The sequence below is a fragment of the Balaenoptera borealis genome, assembly GCF_965194805.1.
Source record: "Balaenoptera borealis genome assembly, chromosome: 18".
Lineage (NCBI taxonomy): Eukaryota > Metazoa > Chordata > Mammalia > Artiodactyla > Balaenopteridae > Balaenoptera > Balaenoptera borealis.
Window position 1 is genome coordinate 26,530,197 of NC_138877.1, and position 13,546 is coordinate 26,543,742.

The window sequence follows — 13,546 nt, forward strand, 5'->3', positions numbered from 1 at the left end:
TAAGACCGGGCGTAGCCAAAATTAATTAATTAATTAAAAAAAAAAGTAAATTGCAGGCATTAGCACATTTCCATCTAAATACTTTAGCATGCTTCTCACTGACTATAGTTTCAATATTTGTTCATTTTTTTTCCTTTTGAGGTACAATTTTTGTAAAATTAAATCCATGAATCTTTTTAGTTTAAACATTTTATTTCAATTTAAAACAATTGGATGTTCATTGGTCAACCTTTGAAGAGGACAAGGCTGTTTTCTTTGAGAATGAGCCCACTGCTGCATTTCCGTATTGCATTGCCTTCCTTATACAGCCACAGTATATTGCCTAAGATTTCTAGTTGGTTTTTTAAATGGAGCAAGAACTTTATTTTTTGTAAAGCATTTGTTGAGTTTCAACAAATGTTTTTGCCTGGGTAAGCCAAACCTAAGACTAGGTTTTGTTTCTTTTTAAAAAAATTTGTCATATTTTCCCCCTAGTTTATCCTTTGCCTTACCTTTGGTTATGGTGCTTTTAGATTTTTATGTAGTCAAATGTCATTCTTTTCCATATCTTATTTTTCTGCTGTTTGTGTCATACATGGAAAGACACTCCTTACTGAATAGTATATAAATGTTTATATTTTCTTCTGGTCCTTTTTTTTTTTTTTTTTTTTTTTTACATTTAAATCTAATTGGAATAATGTGATATAGGTTTTTTTTTTTTTTAAAGATTAGCAGTGGTTTGAAATTGTTAGCTAATACTGTCTAATGAACCCTCTTCCCTTCTGTGGGTTTTTTTTTTTTCCAGACAAAATAGGATTTAATGTTTTTGTTGATGCCGTTTTTATTATAACCTAAGTTTGTATAGTATCAGATTTCTGTTTTTGGTAGTATCAGATCTCTTTTTTAAAAAATTTATTAAAGTATAGTTGATTTACAGTGTTGTGTTAATTCCTGCTCTACAGTAAACTGACTCAGTGATACACATACATTCTTTTTTTTTATTATTTTTTTATTATTTTTTATTTTTTACATTCTTTTTTATATTATTTTCCATTATGGTTTATCCCAGGATATTGAATACAGTTCCCTGTGCTATCCAGTAGGACCTTGTTATTTATCCATTCTATAATAATAGTTTGCATCAGATCTCTTTTTAAACAATATCCTATTCTGTTTAATCTATTTATTCCTACATTTAGCTACTTGAGATAATTTATTGTCTGGTAAAGTACATCCTTTTTTTTCTTTCTTTTTTTTTTTTTTTTAAAGATTTCCTCACTTTTCTTATTTTCTTTCAGATGAACTTTAGCAGAGTCTTGAAGGATGGGGTGAAAGGATGGTGGGGAAACAACAGCAAGAGCCAAGGCAGAGAGATCAGTAAATCCTGGGGACTTGTTTCTCTAATTTGTAATTGTCTGAATTCTTAATCTGTGTAGCAGATTACACATGCTTATTTTAGTATCCTTAAATTTGGGAGATGTCTCTAGGGTGGTTCAAACTAAATTCTAAAGTTCAAAATATTTATGGGGTTTTAAAAGTTTGGGATGTTATAGAAAGGGCATAGGATTCTAGGGTGAGAATGGTTTTAAATCCCTGCTTTAAATGAGCAGGTCATAATTTTTGAGCAACTATATGTATCACCTATGCGGTTATTTTTCATGATTCTGTGGGTGCACTGGCTGCTTCTTCAGAGCTGACTCAGCTAGGGCTGGATGCGTAATGTAGGGTGGTTTCACTTACATGGCTGGGACCTCTCTGTGTGGCTCTCATACTCTGTGGTGGCAGAAGGGATCCTAGCAGCAAGAGAGGGTAAGCCTCTGTGTGCCTAAGCTTTTCAAGCCTCTGCTTGTGTTTTATTTATTATTAATCCATTGGCCAAAGGAAATCACTTGCCCAATTCTTCATTTAAGGGATGGAGAAGTAGACTCCGCCTCTTAATGGGAGAAGAGGCAAAGTCAGTCATGTTTCACACAGAGAATTTTAAACAAATTAGTAGCTATTACTGCAGCAATTTAGCACGGGAGGTAAAGGCGTTAGCTACCGGGATATCTAACAGAAAAGGCAGTGAGAGCAGGCTGTGCAAGACCTGGGGGGGAGGAATGCTTGATGTGTTCATGGGGTAGCAGGGAGATACCAGTGCGACTAGAAGAGGGGGAGCAAGCGGGAAGTAGGAAGAGATACAATCACAGAGGCTGGGGCAGGGTACGATCTTGCAGTCCTTAACAGTTACGAAGACTTTTTGTGTGTGTGAAAAGAGGCACTATGGGAGGGTTTTGAAGCTGGAGAGTGATATGATCTGACATATCTTTTTAAATGGATTACTTCTGATTGCTGCTTTGAGAGTAGACTGTGGAGAGAGAAGCAGCAATCAGAAGTAATCCATTTAAAAAGATAGGTCAGGCTGCTTGGACTACCTCAGTGATTGATGCAGGTAAGAGATATCAGTAACAATGAAGTTGAGTGTTGATAGGGTTCTATATATATTTTGAACATTGAACCAACAGGATTTCCAGACAGATTGGATGTAGGTATATGACAGTCAGGAAAGCCAAGGTTTCTGGTCTGAGCAGCTAGAAGTATTGAATAGCCACCAAGATGACTGGAGAAAACTGTGGGTAGGGTACTTTTTGAAGGGAACATCAGGAATTCAGGTTTGGATATGTTAAGTTTGCCAATCAGACATTGGAATGGAGTTGTCAAGTTTGATAGAGGAGTCTGTGGTACAGGAGCGAGACCTGGAGATAGAAATTTGAGAACATTAAAATACTTAGAGCATCGTATATGTCCAAGAAGTATTTCATAAAATAAATAAATCTAGAATACTTAAAAAATTTCAAGTTTCATCTGTACCAGTGGTATGGTTTCAAGTATGGGAGAAGAGCAGCAGAGCAGTTTGGCTGTAGCTAAAATGTGTCCTTTGTGATGAGAGTAAATTATGAGTTTAAAACGTCATTAATTGCTTGTCTGAATGGTGTTGTGAAACATGAATAAATAAAGCCTGTAGTCTAAATATTTTATTTGAATATTCCTCTTTACTGAAACGTTTACCAGCTTGTTTCTAATTTGAGAAGTTTATTGACAGGATGCTGTATAAGTAAAAGCCTGAAAAGGACAGAAGACGAAAGTTGAAAGAAAGGGCCACTGATTAGGATAGTCAGTCCTAATCTATTGGGGAGTGTCCTCCTTTGTTCTCTCTGTCTCTAATTTTATTTGTAGACTTAACATAATGCGATGTTCAGGTGTAAGCACTGGGACTAATCCAGAAGCTGTTCTCTCTTAACAAATGCAGAGCTTTGCTGCTGTGGGCTTGACCATTAAACAGGGCTGCCAGACCCAGCCTAATGAACCTATTCATCGGAATTGGACTGTTCAGGAAAGTGAGAAAGGGGCCTCGCTTTTTGTGTAATTTAGACTTGCAGAAATGACCTGGGAATGGCATGGACTGTGTGGAAGAGAAAAAAGCAGATTTATGAGGGAGACAGTATTTAGTTGAACCTCCAAATGTTTTCATTCAGCAACTATTTATTAAACACTCTTGTGGGTCAGGAATGCTATCCGCCTGAAATAAATGACCAATGAGACATGTAAATAAGTGATGAAAAAACAAAAAAGAGTGTCTTCACCAGATATTCCCAGCAGAGTAGGCAAGAGGAATTATAAAGGAAATCAGTTCACCTTTAGGTCCCCGAAACCTAGAGTGCTTTGCATATTTTAGCAGTGTATAAATGTGTGTATGAATGGATAAACAATGTGATTCGTTTATCTATTAGATCACTATAAAATACTGTGGGAGCACAAAGGAGGAAGTGACCAGTTCTTCCTTCTAATGGTGAAAGAGAGATTCCCCAGGTGGGGAAGGCCAGCAAGTGTGTAGTGAGAAAGCATGACATGCCCTCAATTAATAAGTTCAGCAAAACTGGATTATAGGGTGAATGTTGGAAGGTGGCATGGTCACAGGTGAGGCTATAATATGATAGACCAAAGTCAAGATGCAAAAATATCTTGTATTGGAATTTACTCTGTGGGTGCTGGTAGGCCATTGAAGTTTTTTTTTTCTTTTTTTTTTTAAATAAGAATATTAGGAGGTAGAATTTATGAGAAATTCCTTTAGGAGGACTTCATTCTTTTTTTTTTTTTTTTTGGCCATGCCACATGGCTTATGGGATCTTAGTTATTACCCTGACCAGGGATTGAACCTGGGGCCCCAGCAGTAAGAGCGCCGAGTCCTAACCACTGGACCACCAGGGAATTCCTGGAAAGACTTCACTCTTGAATTGGAAAATCAAATGTTGATAGAATTTTTAAAGTTATAAACATATACACTGACAGTGAGCACAGCTAATAAGTCATATAATTTATGGTAGAATCTGTTTTATCCCTTTCAGATAATATATATGATCTTAGTGTGGGTAAGACCTACACTAGGTAATCAAACTTACGCCGGGGTTATCAAAATATGCAGGATCGCATTGGTTTGTTTTTGAAAGAGAAAGAAATGTATTTTTGCTTTATGAAATTATTGCAAACCTTTTTCTTAAAGATTCTGGCATTTTAACTTACTTTGAAATGATTTTAGGCTCACGGAAGAATTGCATTAATAGTACAGAGAGTTCCTGTATATTTTTCATCCATCTTCCACTCATGTTAACGTCTTATATAGTCACAGTACAATGATCAAAACTAAGAAATTAACATTGGTATAATACCATTAGTTAAACTATAGTAGGATTTTTATAGGTTTTCCACTAATGCCCTTTTTCTGTTCCAAGATCCACCCAGGATACACACATTGCACTTAGTTGTCATATCTCCTTTCAAATCTGTGATGGTTCCTTGTCCTTTTTGACCTTGACACTTGGAAGAGTACTGGTCAGGTATTTTGTAGAATGTCCCTCAATTTGATTTTGTCTGATATTTTCTAATGATTATGGACTGGAGTAATGAGTTTTTGGGCCACTGGAGTTAAAAACAATTTTTGTTTTATTTTTTAACTTATCATAAAGTAAAATTGATTCCTTTATTTGCTGTACAATTCTATGAACTTTAATACAAGTATAAATTTGTGTAGACACCACCAAAATCAGGATATAGAACAATTCCATCACCTTCATGCTCTGTCCCTATAGTCAGTCCCACCCTCCCCCCAATCCATCCCCTACAACCACTGATCATTACGGTTTTGTCTCTTCGAGAATGTCATGTAAATGGAATCATATAGTATGTAACCTTTTGACACTGGCTTCTTCTTTCACTCAACATAATGCTTTTAAGAGTCATCCAAGTTGTATTTATCAATAGTTAATTTCATTTTATTGCTGAGTATGGATGTAGTATTAGTATGTTTGTTTATTCCCCCTTTTTGGATAGGTATTTCAGAACACATTATGTGTCCTGGCACTATAACAAGCAATTTAAGTCAATTTTTTGTGGATTTTCAGGGCTAGTTGCTAACGTTAGTTTCTTCATTTCTCTATTTTGACCAGCAATGTAATTAAGAGACATTGAAGTTCTTGTTTCTTTAACATGTCCTAAAATTCCCCTACTTTTCTGTTTATATTTGGTTCTTTTTATTAAAGAGCAAAAATAATAGCAAGGTGAATTTTTTTCACGTTGCTGGGTTTTAATCTTCGGGGCTGAGCCTTCTGTGATTCAGGCCTACAGCAAAAAGTCAAGCCAAGTAAGTCATCGGTCCACAAGCAATGATGAATTTATATTGAATGCATTTATTTATAAGAAAGCCATAATACTTAGCTTTTTTATTAATCTCCTTGTAAGTAGGGCCTTTAATTTGTTTTATAGATAAATAAGAAATATCAAATAAAAATAGACATAGTCTAAATCAGGGTAGTTTAAAATAAGAGGTTTGACCTCTATCATATTGTCTTAAATTTTACTAACAGCAAAAGGTAGTTGTCTTTTTTTTTTAAGAGCATGGAGTTTTGGTGTATTTTAAGATGAACTTTTTGGAACTTGTGTTAAAAGTCTGTTTGCTTAAATATCCTACTGCCATAAGAAAAAAATGTTTCCAGAATATTAGTATAGGTTTTCTTTTTTTTTAAACCTTTTATTAGTAAAGTGTAATAAGTGTAATTGAATTTTTGGAGGACTTTATAAAGTTTCCAGGTTGTTCTGAATATCTGGTAATTTTACATACTACTTTCAATAAACTATATAAAAATTTGAGGAGGAGACTTCTCTTTTAAATGTAGCCTTAATGTGATTTTTGTTTTCAGTTCCTCAAACACTATTCAGAGGCCTCAGAGAGGCTATGGAGTAATAAAATGTCAGAACTAAAGTGGATCTTCAGAATTACCAGATCTCTAGACTCTCCCGATATTTTACAGAAAAAGGAAACTGAAATCCCACAGTGGTGTGAAGTAACTTGTTCACAGTCACAGTTGGTTGTAGAAGCTGTGTGATACAGTTCCTCCCCTCAAGTGGGTAACTGGTTTATGAATGTAGACACAGAGTTGTACAAAATTAACTGCAATACAAAATGGAATGTTCTGGGCAATAAGAAAGGCACTGCTTTTCTTAAACAACAGTCTCTCCATCACCCCAAAAATCTTTTCTTGACCCCTTCACAACAAAATTACTTTCTGTCTTTAGTTTCTCACCCTTCATTCTCCCCTAAACTCCGTCTGATCAGATGTTTTGCTTGTTTCTTTTTCACCTTTACCACAGCATGAAAATTCTTCTTTCAAAATCAGCAGTCATGTCCATGCTGCTAAATCAACTGTCGTCTTCCTCTCAGACCTCGTCTTATCTGATCTGTTGTCAGCATTTGGCACAGTTGCTCATTCCTTCCTCGTGGAAGTACTCCTACTTAAATTTCAGGGTAATGCCACATTTGCCTTATTTTCCTGCTGCATTTCTGGGTACCTCTTTTCAGCCTTCTTTGCTAGTTCTCCCTCATCTCCCCTACCTCTAAATAGTAGAGTGTCCCCAAGCTTCTGTCATTGTTACCTTTTATATCTGTAGCTTTAATATCAAATATATGTTAATGACTCCCAAATATATATACCTAGCCCAGACCTCTACCCTGGGCTTCAGGACTGTGTATTCAGCTCCAGGACAGTCATACCATTTTGACATCTTTACTTGGATAGCTAATGAGCATCTCAAACTTAATGTGTTCAGTGACTCCTGATCTCCCCCTACCCCAAACTATCGCCATCTGTGTTCACCTTAATGTGTTCAGTAACTCCCGATATCCCCTTACCCCAAATCTATCACAGTTTTGGCAACTGCAGTCTTCCAGTGGCCAGAAACTGAGCTTTGAAGCCTTATTTCCCCCACAGTCCACTTGCTGTCCATTCAAAAATCTCGTTGGATATTCCTTAAAAACATACCCATAATTTACTCATATTTTCTTCTGCCTCCTTTGTCTAAGCCATTATCATCTTTTCTGAGTTATTGCATAAGCTTCTCCTTTCTTCCATCCCTGGCCCACTGCAGGTTTTTTTCAACACAGCAGTCAAATCTTATGACTCAGCTACTCCAAACTCTCCTGCTAAAGTCTCTAAACAGTGAGGCTCTCCCTTAGTTTCTAGTGTTCTTCCTCCTTCTGTTACTCTCTTCCTTATTTTCTCTACATGAACCACACTGGCCTCCTTGCTTTCCGTGAACATATCAGGCAAGCTCCCTGTTAGAGTCTTTGCATGGGCTTTTTTCTGCCTGAAATGTTCTTCCTTAGATGTGTCTTCATGGCTAGAGGCCTTTACTCAAAAGTGACCTGGCAAAAGGAAATCTTCCCTAGCTAGTTTGTGTAAATTGTCATATTCTTTTCATTGCTGTTTTATTTTTTCTTATTCGTCCTTATCACTAACATACTACACATTTTATTGTATCTTTTATTTATAATCAACATACTGTATATTTAGTTCATAACATTTCTCTCTTCCTGGCTAGAATGTAAGCATCATGTGAGTAGGGGTCGTTATCAACAATGTGTCGTCTTCTTCACTGCTGTATAACAAGGGCCTAGAGAAGTGCCTGGCACATAGTAGGTGCTCAGTGAATATTTGCTAAATGAATGAGTGCCTAAGTGTACCTCAGATCTGTTACTAACTTGACATTGGTCAAGTCACTTCTCTCTGTAGACCTCCTTTTCCTATTTTTAAATGAGACTAGACTGTATCAGTATTTTAGGTTTTCTTAAAACACTGAAGACTTAAATGAATGTAGTATCAAGTTTCCTTGAAAATTTTTATAAGAATTCAGTTACTTAACAGAAAAGTTTAAAAACCACTGGACTGAATAGAGGATCTCTAAGTTTCCTTTCAGCCTTGTGGTCAGTTCTTGTAATAATAGTTATAAGTGGGGCAACAGAGGGGAGCCTTCATGTAGAGAAGGCATTTGAACTGAGATTATGAAGAATGGATGAGTAGGCAGAGATAAGGGAAAGGGTAGGAAATAAGGTAAGTGCTTTGCAAGCCCAGAGAAGGCAAACAAATAGGAATGGAGCTAATCCAGAAGGTTTCAGTAAAGGCTGGAGAGTGTGGGGGGGGGGGGGAGGGAGGGAGAGAGAGGAAAAACAGACCCGAGATAGACAGTGAGGAAGAGGTGGAGAGTGGGGAAGATAGGACTGGAAACAGGTGAAGTGAGGTCAGATTGTGAAAACTTTGAACACCATGATAAGTAGTCCAGCTTTTTGCCTCTAGGGAATCAAAGTTTGTTTTTCAGCCATGAGTGATCGTCACATCACTCACAGAGTTGTTCTTTAGGAAGATTTCTCTGATAGTGGTGAAACGTGAATTGAAAGTACGCAGTTGGTGGTAGAGAAAGGGACAGTTAAGATGTTGTTGAAATATTATTTTTCTATGATATGTTGCTTTTACCTGAAGAATAGCAGAGGAGGAGCTGAAGTTTCACTCTCATCTCAGTATAAAAAACAGAAGATTTCCTCTCCACCACATTTGGAGGTTGCTGAATAGTAAGGTGACAAGAGTCTTTCTGAGCGGCTGCTGTGTGAAGAGCACTAACTACATTATGTTCTCGGGCTCTGTAGCAGCAGAGCAGTGGTTCTCATAAGCCTGGGCTCTATCCACACCACTGAATCTGTTTCTAGGAGTAGGCATGTATCTTCAGAAGTTTCTTTCGGTAATTCGGAGGTGCATCCCTGGTTACAATCCACTGAAGTAAAAAATATATTGTCTTCAATATTGAATTTTAAATTGCAAGAGATAATTTCATGGTGATATAAAACTTGAGATTGCACTTAGCATATTACCTGGGAGCATTATAAAGAATATAATTATACAGTCAAGTCTTGGTTATTTTTGACAAGAAAGGAAAGTCTAACACCCAAAATAACACCTACAATAGAATCTTGTAACATAGTTACATGAATTCAGCTATATCAAATCATGGGTCAAATCAAACAACCTAAGTGTCCATTGATGTATGAAGGGATAAAGTAGATGTGGTGTATATGTGTATACACACACATACATACAATGGGATACCACTCAGCCATAAAAAAGAATGGAATCTTGCCGTTCATGACAACATGGATGGACCTTGAGGGTATTACGCTGAGTGAAATAAGTCAGACAGACAAATACCATATGATTTCACTTACATGTGGAATCTAAAAAACAAAACAAATGAACAAACAAAACAAAACCAAACTCATAGATACAGAGAACAAATTGGTGGTTGCCAGAGGGGAAGGGGGTTAGAGGGTAAATTAAATGAGTGAAGGAGGTCCAGTTATAAAATAATTAAGTCATGATGATGTGATGGACAGCATGATGACTGTAATCACTAACACTGTATTGCCTTTTTGAAAGTTGCTCAGAGAGTCTTAAAAGTTCTCATCACAAGGAAAAAATTCTATGGTGACAGATGGTAACTAGACTTACTGTGATCATTTTGCAGTGTGTACAATATTGAATCATTACATTGTACACCTGAAACTAATATAAAGTTTTATGTCAATTATAACCTCAGTTTGAAAAAAAAAGGGTGAAAGCATGTCTGTTAAAAATATTTTCAGTGTACAGGTAAAATCCTGATACGCTAAAATTTCCCTTCAATGAACTGGTTGAGAAAAGTTATTCATTCACATCTGAGTTTCTGCTATGTGTTGGACCCTGTCTTAGTGGTAGGAATACAGTAATGAACAAAGCCAGACAAAGCTGTGGCCCCTTTTGCCTTTGGTTTGCCTCTGAAAACACACAGACACTTGACCAGGAGGACGTTCTTATGGATGAGTCTTATAATCTGAAGGGGGAAGGGGAAGGGGGCCTTGGTTTAACAAATCTAGTGATAGATAATAGAGAATTACATTTAAGCTCACATTTGGAAATGCTACACGTTGCTCAGAACCTGGGATTATGCTTTGGAGGTGTTAACATCAACAAAATTAATGCTGTCCCACTGAAAGAGTTATAACACTGAATCTTGGTCTTTAAATTTTTATTTTTATATTTAAATAGTAGGGAAGAGTGATTTTGGTCATTTATCGTTTTAATGGTTTGATCTTTTCTTCTTCCATCTCTGGATGGAAACATGTTAGCTGCAGATCCAGAAAGATTCAAACCATGCCTTTTTCTTAGCCCGGGGTTCCTAGATATGAAACTTAGACTGTTCTGTATTTTCATGTACTAGAAGTTCTCAAATTTGAGTTCGAGAAGAGGTAAAAATAAAAGGGAAGAAGAGAGTGCTTGCTTACACAGTAAATTCTTTTCATAAGTTCTATTTTTAAACAAATGAACAGTGTCTTAACTTCAACTGGCATTTAATAAATTCATTCAGTTGACATCTTTCTCAGCTAATAGTTCAAATATAAATGTTGGCAATTCCCCCAGGTGTGACAGCTCTATATTAGGATATATACTGACTTTGATATATTTCTAATTTTAGAAATAAACATACCCACAGTATGTACAGGTGCATTATATTTCCATCACAAGTCTAAGATGCCACATTTTATTTCCAAATTTAGAGACCTAAAGTTTGTCATCCTGAAGTATTTGATACTGGTTGCTTCTACTATGAAGCATAATAATAACAGCTAATGTTTATGAAGTGTTTACTAAGCGCCTAGTACTGTATTGTACATGAACTGGATTTCTTTTTCAAGTCACATTTGTTGAGGTATAGTTTATATACAGTACAATTTGCCCTATTTATACAGTTTTGCGATTTTTGACATGTACAGGTATTATAACCAATACCACAGTCACCATACAGGATATTTCCATCACCCCAAACAGTTCCCTTGTTCTCCTTTGTAGTCAACCCGTTCCCCTCATTCCCATCCCCTGGCAACCACTGATATAATTTCTGTCTTTTTTGTTTTGCCTTTTCTAGAATGTCATATAAATGGAATCATACAGTACATATTTTGAGTTTGGCTTATTTCATTTAGCCTAATGCTTTTAGAGTCATCCATACTGTATCATCTGTCAGAAGTGTAGAAGTTAATACCTTTTTATTGCTGATAGCATTCCACCGTATGGATGTACCACAATGCATTCATCTGTTCACCAGTTGGTGGACATTTGCGTTTCCAGTATTTGGTGATAATGAATGAAACTGCTATAAATATTTATGTATTTTTTTTTTTTTTAAATAGACACATATTTTCATTTCTCTTGGGTAAATATCTAGGAGTAGGACAGCTGGATTGTAGGATAAGTGTATGTTCAACTTTATAAAGAATTGCTAAACTGCTTTCCGAATAAGCATTCCCACCAACAGTGTGTGAGAGTTGTAGTTGTCCCATATCCTCACCAGCCCTTGGTATTGTTAGTGTTGTTGTTGTTTTTAATCTACTGTAATGGTATGTAGTGGTATTCTGACTTTAATTTGCTCTTCTCTATTGAGTAATGACGTTGAGATCTTTTCTCTGCTTATTTACCATCTGTATCTCTTCTTTGGTGAAGTATCTGTTCAAATAGTTTGACCATTTAAAAAATTGGCTTGTTTTCTTATTTTTGAGTTGTGAAAGTTCTTTATATATTCCAAATAGTAGTATATGAACTGACTTTAATTCTCACAATAATGCTTTGAGTTGGAGGTGGGTACTGTTAGAAGTAATTTCCCAGGATTACACAGCTAATAGGTAGCAGAGCTAGGATTTGAACTCAACCTGTGCTGAACTGTTTGCCAGGTTTTGTTTGTTTGTGTGTTTGTTTTTTTGGTGGAGATTGATTTTTGGGAGCTGTGAATAGAACCAGGATCCAATTCCTGTAGGTGGTAAGATAATGCTTATAGAGACACCCCTGAGCAAAGGGGCAATATATTACAGTAGCAGCTCTGGATTGCCTCTTTGGGAACAACTAAGATGTTTGTTTCTGTTGAAGAGGGGTAATTATTTTTACTTTACATCTCTTACTTCACTTCTACATAGCGGTGGCCAAAAGTACTTTTAAATTACAGTACGAATATCTGCCATTATCAAGTAATAAGGTGCTTGATACAAAAGGATTTTCTCAATAGCAGAAGCGAACCCTTTTATATATCTACACTTCATAAAAAATTTCACGCATTTGATGTTAGTCATTTGTTTTTTAAAAACCTTTATCATAATAATGCTGACTTCTAGGCACTTACTATTTGGTGATATCCTCAGGGAGTATGTAGAACTTACTGACCTTTCAGAGTCAGGGCTTCGGACCCCAGTACTTTTAAAGTTATAGTCCTACTGTTAGATGTTTTTTAAAAATCTTCTTTCATTATCCACTCTGTCACCTGTTGGGTCGACATCATCCTTTCACTAGTCCCTCTTTCACCACTTATAACTTCTAATTCTGATTAGGTGAAAGATAATCAGATTGTTAGGCTTATTTGTGGATATTATCTAAGATAAATTTTAGCTCTGGGAAACGACTTGGGGGATTTTCCAGTGAAAATTTCCTGTGACTGCTCAGAGGACCTTTTTCCTTGGTGTTTGGGTTCCAAGTAGTCATTCTGGATAAATGAGCTCTAAAGCAAGTTAAATATGACATTTGTCAGTAGAAAATGTGATGTATTTTTCTTTTTAGCATAATTTTTATTAATAATTTGTTAAATCGTGGAGATTATTTTAGTAAAAATATTAGTCAAGCAGTGTTCAGTGGCATGGATAAACAGGCACTTAATGAGCAGAAAGTTAGTTCACAATCATTATGTTTTGTAGCAGTTTGTAAAGTTCCTGTCAGTGACAGCTTGTCCCCTCAGCTGTGCCTCTAGTAAGGCAGAATAATTACTTCCAAGTAATTAACTAAAGGAAGAAAACCTTGCTAAATCTTATTTACTTTTTGTAAAAGATAGGATGAAGGCTAGCTAGTGAGTTGCGCTTCTTCATTTCAAGTACTTTTGGAAGTGCTTAATGCTTTCAAGCCATTCTGATCAATTTAAGCTCTTAGAATAAATTAATAAATACTCACCCAGAGGACAGGGTAAGTAGCTGTAGTAATTACCGTTTCCACTGCTTGGGCACATTGTCAGATGTACGATGACTTGGAGAGGAAAACTGCACTGGCCATATGCTTTGTTGACACCCTGGGGCTCACCAGAGCCGTAGCAGGGTGCTTTGCACACGGTTGGCTTTTATGTGTGGACAGTTTTGTTTGGA

At 36.3% G+C, this 13,546-nt stretch overlaps 1 protein-coding gene across 1 annotated transcript in view; it reads left to right on the top strand.

The window, feature by feature from the left end:
• ELF1 (E74 like ETS transcription factor 1) overlaps positions 1-13,546 on the top strand; it is a 104,529-nt gene that overhangs the window by 13,780 nt on the left and 77,203 nt on the right. The gene's annotated exons all lie outside the window — the stretch shown is intronic.